Genomic DNA, 7,954 nt, shown 5'->3' with positions numbered 1-7,954 from the left:
CTATTTCAGTTAAACATGGCTGATCACTTCCCATAAAATTCCTTGGCCACACATAAGTACTGAGCTCCATTAAGGACAGAAAAGAAAATCCACACATCTGCTCATAAAGGCCTCTGCTAATAGATATTGAATCTCTGAGACCTCAGTTTTCTTGGCTGCTAGGACTCATGGCAGATTGGCTGTGTGTTTCTCTGGTGCCCGGCCCTACTCAGACTTCTTGGCTTTTCACTCAGTATTTTCCTGGACTGATCTGGCTTCTCTTCAGGTTTTCCTGTTTCTCCCGAGTCATCCTCCAAACCAGTGTCCTTCCTCTTTTCCCCAATGGATTTTCTCTGGGGAGCTCCATGACTGTTCCTGGTTCCATCCTCTTCAGCTGCTTCTTGATGCTCTGGTTATTTTGGAGTGCATTCCACACGGCCATCTAATAGACACTGAATCTTTGAGGTTCTGGAAAATGTCACAACCTTTCGGAGACAAATTTCAAGGTGAGCTTCTTTGTGAATTCAAGTGAAATTGAACAGAAGCACTATTTTGCCTATTTTTCAAAGATTTTTACATTATAGTTTTCTTTATAACAAAATACAGATGATAAAACTTGTTACTAAACAATGATAGAGACTGATTTGTAGGTACTAAATAGCCTGTGAGTTAAAGTGGGAAAATTAAAATAACTCTTTGTAGTGGTCATCATCATTAAACAGGTGAAGTATTTCCCACTGCTTAGGAAAAGCACGCTGTCTCAGATCTTAGTTTTTATAGCTGTACTGGTATATAAGTATGCATGTATGCCTGCCCAAAAGGTTAGAGCCAGATCAAGAGTTAGCAGAAGACAGAGAGAGAGAGGGAGGTGGGGACTTGGAGACAAAGAAAGCAATGAAAAATGAGAGGGAGTGCCTTTTGTAAAATACCATGAATTCTTCACTGAAGTGATATACTTCCAGTGGAAAGAGTAACCCTGCTTTCTCTCACATATAGAAGTTATCTTAGAATCAAGAGCCTCAACAAAGAGATTATACAGCTTATTTGAGGTGAATTTGATTACTTGATATAATGGTGAGGGACAATGAAAACGGACTTTGCTAATAAAATTTTTTGAGATAGTTGATACATGTAATCCAGACCACTGTTCTTTTGGAAAAAAGAAAAGCAAGGAATGTCCAGTTTTAAAAAATCAGTTTCTCAAATTAATTAGGACTATTCTAATTTTATTTTTATTTGTAGAGCTAGATCCTTTGTTTCTTCTTCACTTTTGTACTAAAGACAATAGAAAAGAATCATGGGGTCCTTCATGGCATGTAACAAATTCTTTATCCTGTTGCTGAATGCATATCTATATTAAGTCCTCTTGGAAACAGGCTTCTTGACATTTCCTTCTCTTCTGAAGTTGGTGAACCTTCCAGTCTAAGTTTTTGAGAATTGTGCTTCTGATAAGCAGATTTTGTGGGCAGCTTTAACTATTCTCTTTCACACTGTTTCTTTCTTTCTTTTTTTTTTTTGAACACTCAAATCGGTCACCAAAATATGCTTCTTTTGCTAGGACAGAAATGGATGTGGTAATGCTTCTGTTGGATCAGTTTACTGGAATAATGGGCTAATTACAGCTCAAGCAGGCTGGATTTCTCGGCTCTTGTCTTACCCTAGCAAGGATTTGAAACAACGGAGTAGTTTTTCAGCTCAGTTATCACTCAAGCAGAACCTTTTTAAAAATTAAAAAAAAAATGTCTTTAGAATTGTTATTAAACAGACAGTGGATAGTATACTCCTGAGATGTGGGAGCAGGCCAGCCCCAAAGGAGAGACCATGATCCTTCTTGGCTGTCCCTTTTTATACTTCCTATTTCCTCGTGGTTCTGTCCTATACAAAATAGGGCTTGTACCCACACCAGTCAGGAAAGGGAATGCACATTGGTGTATGCTCAAGGCCAGTCAGGAAAGGGGGCATGTCTGGGCACATGCAAAATAGGGCTTTTACATATTCATCTAGGTGGGTGTGGACTGAGACTTTTAATTGACAGTTGCAAGTTACATAACACCAGGCTCTATTGCGCATGTCTTTCCCATAATTTAGTCTGTTATAATCAGATATATGTAAGTAATATTTATGAACTCTTAATGGGCTGCCTAAGGTTACTTGAGGACACTGCTGAGAATTAAGGGAGTATGTGCTAGAGTTGGAGAAGAACTTGTGGTTAGTTTGTATCCACTGTGTGCCTAGGGTACATGCAGCAGGAGTTGAAAAAGTCTCTCTGGTTATTTTTGTAGCATATCTGTGAAATCTCCAGGGTGTGTCCACAGTAGGGTTTAGAGATCAGTTGGTGTTCTTTTCGCCTAGACCACCCCTCCTTGCTCACGCCTAACTTCCTACCTAACACTTTGAAACAAAGAAATGAAGTACTATAGAAAAAATCATAGAATTTTTAATAGACTGAAAATAATCTAAAAATTCAGTTGTCCACATGGGGATATTAATCAAAAGTAGATTAAATCTGTTAATTGAGAATATTTTATATCCTTATAATATTTACTTTTCCCATATAGATGAGTCTTTGCCTGAAAAACATAGCTTATTTTTTTCCTCCCCTCCCACTGCATATATAACAGGCTCGGATCCTACAATAAAGAAAAAGAAAGAAAACTTTTTATTGTAGATTTCTTCTAATTTATTTGATGAGAGAAGCTTTTTTCTTAATAACACCTATTCACTTCTTGGAACATGTATCACTAAATACATTATTGAAGATGCCTATGTAAAGAGAATCTATAAATGTGAGGCTGAAGAATACAAGTCCAGATTCAATCAAATCCAATAAAGTAAAAAATATGATAGTAAATAAATATGGATTAGCTATTACAAGTCATCCTAGTGTTATGGAAATATTACATTGATTATGTATATTGATTACTTTGGTATCCTCTTATCCTTACTGAATCTGTATCCTCATCTAGTACCTTACAGGGCTGATACCAGTATGATACCATAATTTCCAGTATGGCTATATAGGTTATTGATAACCAGCATCCATGCTACTTGGTTCATGCCATGCTATACTCCCTAGTGAGATATTTTAATTATCATCTGTAACCACATATTGTGAGGATTAAGAGAAATAAAATATTGCATATAGTATTGTCAGAGCAGCATACAAAAGTATATCGTTTATCAGGTTGTTTTCAAAGTGCATTTATTTATTAAAAAATTGGGATAAGGAAATGGGTTTTATATTGTTTCTTAAAAATATTATTGGATGAAAACAGATTTATTTTGGTAAAATGCTGTATGGCATTATGTATTGATCTTTAAACAATGTAATGTGATTATAAACATTTCAAGATTTAAAAACAGCACTGTAATTACTTTCCTAGGTATAGATTACTATTCACCATTTACATTTACTACTCATCTTCATATTTAACTGGATCTTGAGATGGAGTTTTCAAAGGAAAATGTTTATGGAACCTATCAGTAAATTACCAATTATATTATGAGGTTGCATGTGAAGTGTTTCTTGTTATATAAGAGAGGAGTGTTAGAGAAGATTATGTCAGGGACCAACTATGAACCACTCTACTATAATTTGAATATTAAGGAGATGATAAAAATCACACTAATGTAGAACTTGCTTTCCACTAGTATTGAATTTACTCAGTAAATTAATTCAGATATAACACATAGAGTTATTAAAGCACTTTATGTGTTTTTGGCATGTGAAATTCCATTGAATTTTACCTGTAGCAAAGAGCCAAGGTATTGTGCCTGTGTGTGAGGTTATAACTATAGTTTGTGGCTGTATTATGAAAAGAGTATATAGCTGTGATAATTGTACAAATTCAAATCGTTGGTAACATATTTGTGATAATTTATTGATGTGATACATGAGTTTTCTATTTTTTTCATGAGATAAGGATTTTAAAAATGTAAAATTGAAACTATATGAATTTAAAAATATGAGTTTAACCAAGCTTTTGTTAGGTTGAAAATGATGACCATATTGAAGTATCAATTATTAAATGTCCTAAAGTCAATAGTAATAATTTAAATATCTTTAACAAATCTTTCTGGTATAAACATTCTATGCATTCCTTGATACATGTTTTCTTTTTTTTTCCAATTTTTCCCCTTTATATTTAACATTATAGCAAATATTCACTTAACCTTTAAGATTATATCAGTTGAAAGGTTAGGTTATGGATAGCCTGTTAGTTCTGGACCTTACAAATGTTGTAATATTTCTCCATTGCATCTGATATAAACATGAATCATTTTTAGTCATAACTGAGGAACTTCTGATAGAGAAGAAAGCATTACCTCAGTACTTTTGGTGTGTTTGGTAAAAGTTCACCTTAATTTGTCAACTTATGTAAGATTTGTTTTTAGCTTCAAATATTTTATTATACATTTTGTCTTTTATATAATTTTTTTATGTTAAATTCTGATTCTGGGTAGAAAAATCCAGGAAGGCTTACCACAAGTTCTAGACGCTAAGAAAGCAATGATTGTGTAGTATATCTAATTACACAGAAACACTGATATGACATGCTTCATGTGTTTCATCTCTGATGTTAAATTCATACCGTAAGTTTGATATTTCTGCTACCTTTATAAATTTTTATGATCATTAAAAAATACAAACACTCCTAAATTATCTGGGTACAGTTCAAAAAATATTCATCAAACATATTCTGTAACCAGCGTCTTTTTAATTGGCATTTCAGAGAAATAATGGAGAAGGAAATGGCAGGCCATTCCTGTATTCTTGCTTGGAGAATCCCATGGACAGAGGAGCCTGGCAGGCTACAGTCCATGGGGTCACAGAGAGTTGGACATGACTGAATGACTGTCACTCACTGGGGGAAACAATCTCCCTCAACAGCCTTCATTTGGATGGTAGAAAAGTTCATGTAAACATCACAAAAATAAATAATAAAGCAACTACAATAGATCCTCATATAATTGCCTGGAGCTCAAAGTAGGGACAGATAAATTCAAACCAGAAAAACAGAAGAAAGTTTCATAAAGGTGCTGACTTCTGAACTGGGTCTGGAGGTTGGTTGCATAAGCTCTTGGAGCCCCTAGCCTTGGGTTGCAAGATTGAGCTCTGGCATGAACCAAACTGTATAATCATGCTCAGCTGTGGACTTAGAAGAATCTTCTGTGACTAAAACATAAAGTATAAAATACATAGGCTGGAATACATGTAAATCCATGGCTGATTCATGTCAATGTATGACAAAAACCACTACAATATTGTAAAGTAATTAGCCTCCAACTAATAAAAATAAATGAAAAAAAAATACATAAGCTGGGGACAACCTGTGGAGGATCCCAAACAATAGGATTGGCTAGTAGGCAATGGAAAAGTTAATTTTTCAGCTTGGAGCAGGCATTGCAGATGGGCTTTATGTTAACATATTTTGGGGGCATTTGCTTCTTAATTTAATAACTTCTGATAACTGCAGCATACTCATACTAAATAGCTCAGGTACTTTGTTGGCGTTCAGGGGATGTTCATTAAATAATTCGACCTTAATCAGACGTCCTGGCTATTTTGTTGAGTCACTTGGTGTGTCAGTCGCTTAGCCGTGTCTGACTCTGTGACCCCGTGGACTGTAGCCCACCAGGCTCTTCTGCCCAGGGGATTCTCTGGACAAGAGTACTGGAGTGGCTTGCCATTCCTTTCTCCAGGAGATCTTCCTGACCCACGGATCAGACCTGAGTCTCCTGTGTTGCAGGCAGATTCTTTACTGTCTAAGCCGCAGGGAAGCCTACTCCACCACTTACCTAGTTACTTAGGTATTGATTCCCACCTCCACCCTTATCTCTGGGCACTCTCTGTCACTCTACACTTCTTTCTGTACTTTTCTTTCTTGTGTGCCTGTGTGTGTCACTGTTATCATCTCGTCCTTTAATTATCTCTTTAGATGTTACCTGCTTTCTGATGCCTCTTTTGACTGACTGAGAAAGTTATTCACTTCCTCCATGACTTTCATGGGATCTTCTTTCTACATCTGTTTACAGTATTTCCCACAGCTGTGTCTTCTTACCAGATTGTGATGTCACTAGGCTGTGAGTACATCAGCTACAATTTAATCATCTTTATTTCCTTACACCAAACATAGTATCAACACTTAAGAAATGCTTGTTGAATTGGATTGAATTTTCAAACAGGATGGATTTTATGGCCATTGAATATGGTGGGTCTATGTGACACAGTAACATGAATACTGTAGAAACCATCATTTGTCAGTAGCATCTGACTTTCTCTGAAATATCAATATCATCATCTACAGACTGGTTTGAACTTCCACTACATATATGAAGCTGAATGTAATGAATTAGAGAAATATACATAAGGCACAAGTGACCCATGAATGCAGCCGGATTTCCTTTTGTCTTTGTACTCATACAAAACAGAAGTTGGTTTTTTTTCCTCTTTGGACACAAAACCCTAGGTTAATTTTGTGAGTTGTTAGTTCTACATTTAAAGGGAAAATACATAAGCACTGTGTGTGGGTAGTTTCAAAACAAGTATCTTTTGAGGAATCTTGGTAATATTCTTGGATTCTAAATGCTGGATTGATTACTCATGGCAGCATGGCATTAGACATTTTGTCTTGTTGTTTCTTTTTTATCTTTCTTCTTTTTTCCTTTTATTTATTTATTTGATTTTTAATCAAGACTGAATAGGAAACTGTGTTGGCAACCACCACACTGGGTGGGATTCAGAAGGAGGTATACTAGAAAGGAGTGAAAACAAAGGTAGCTTTGGTCTTTTTTAAGGAGGAACACAGTAGCTAGTTTATAGGATTATTCCTCTCTGAGAAAAGGGTGGGCTCAAGGAGAAAGGGTCTGGTATGCCTACTAGTCCATTTTTTTCTTCTTCTTTTTTTTTGCCCTGCAAACTATAATCATTTCTGTGCTCCTTGCCCTTAATGAAATAATTGTTAATATGCTGGAAGTCAGCAATTGCTGTTTTGGATAGAATGAAGGAGTTTTACTTTGGAAAAAATAAATTAGTAATGGAGTGGCAAGGAAGAAAAGACAGAACAGCTTTTCTGTTTTCCGGTTTGGATTCTGCTAGTGGCTTTGCTGCCTTGCCTGCAGTGATGGGTATTGCCAGAACTTAGGGAAAAACAAAGCTAAAATGGCAACATCTCTTAGGAAAATCTGTAAGATTGTAAGAAGGCTGGGTGCTTGTGGGAAGTGGGAGTTGGAGAGCAGATGCCTTTGGTCTGAGTTTCAGTCCTCACAGTCTGTTTGCTTTCTTGCTTTGAAATATTTTTTGTTTCTACCTCCTTGGTTTACAGGGAGCTGGGGAGGCTCGTTTTTGTTGTTGTTTTGAAATGTAAGTTTGCCAACAAGTGAAACAGAAAATAACTGCTGTGACAGACATGTCCCCTAAGACCTTTGCTTCTAAGGGAAACACCTCTGCTTCATGTTTAAAAACAGAGGCCCCAGCATTGGAAAACCAGATTCTTTTTGTCTGCAGTGCAATATGAAAATGTAAAATTGTCCCTGTGGGATTTTTACTTTTTTTTTTTTTTTAAAGGTCATATCAACTTTGAGGTCTTGGAGCCATAGTTTCACTGCTGCTGTGATTCGCATTGTTTTCTTTTTTTTTTTTCCTTTTTTGATTCTTAGGGCAGACATTGTGCTAGTGGTGTGCCAGTGGTGAACAGCTGCTTTAAATTCTACTTATGAACGGAAATTTGAGGTTTTTTAAAATGTTCTTATTTAATCACGATCAGACCTCCTCTGATTGATGCACTGCTTCTGTTGATTATTTTTGGACTTCTTTATTAGGCTTCTTTGGCAGTACAGAGCCAATTTTAAGTTAGTTCGCTTTGAAAGGGTATATTAGGTGGATGGTGTACCAGTAATTGTTTACACAATGTAGAAGGAAGAGTCATGCATGTATTTGGACAGTCAAAAATTATTTTATGTGTCAGACAGTGTA

General features: G+C 36.0%; 1 protein-coding gene across 13 annotated transcripts in view; it reads left to right on the top strand.

The window, feature by feature from the left end:
• Nucleotides 1-7,954, top strand: part of SOX5 (SRY-box transcription factor 5) — a 1,090,001-nt gene that overhangs the window by 674,487 nt on the left and 407,560 nt on the right. Inside the window, exon 1 of one of the 13 annotated variants that reach the window (XM_070453779.1) lies at nt 50-485. The exons of the other annotated variants lie outside the window; for them this stretch is intronic. The gene's annotated coding sequence lies outside the window, so the exon portion shown is untranslated. Of the gene's footprint in view, nt 1-49; nt 486-7,954 lie in introns of those variants that run through there. 13 annotated transcript variants of the gene reach the window in all.

Source organism: Odocoileus virginianus, chromosome 23 (assembly GCF_023699985.2).
Source record: "Odocoileus virginianus isolate 20LAN1187 ecotype Illinois chromosome 23, Ovbor_1.2, whole genome shotgun sequence".
NCBI classification, from domain to species: Eukaryota; Metazoa; Chordata; class Mammalia; order Artiodactyla; family Cervidae; genus Odocoileus; species Odocoileus virginianus.
This window is presented reverse-complemented; position numbering and strand designations above follow the sequence as displayed.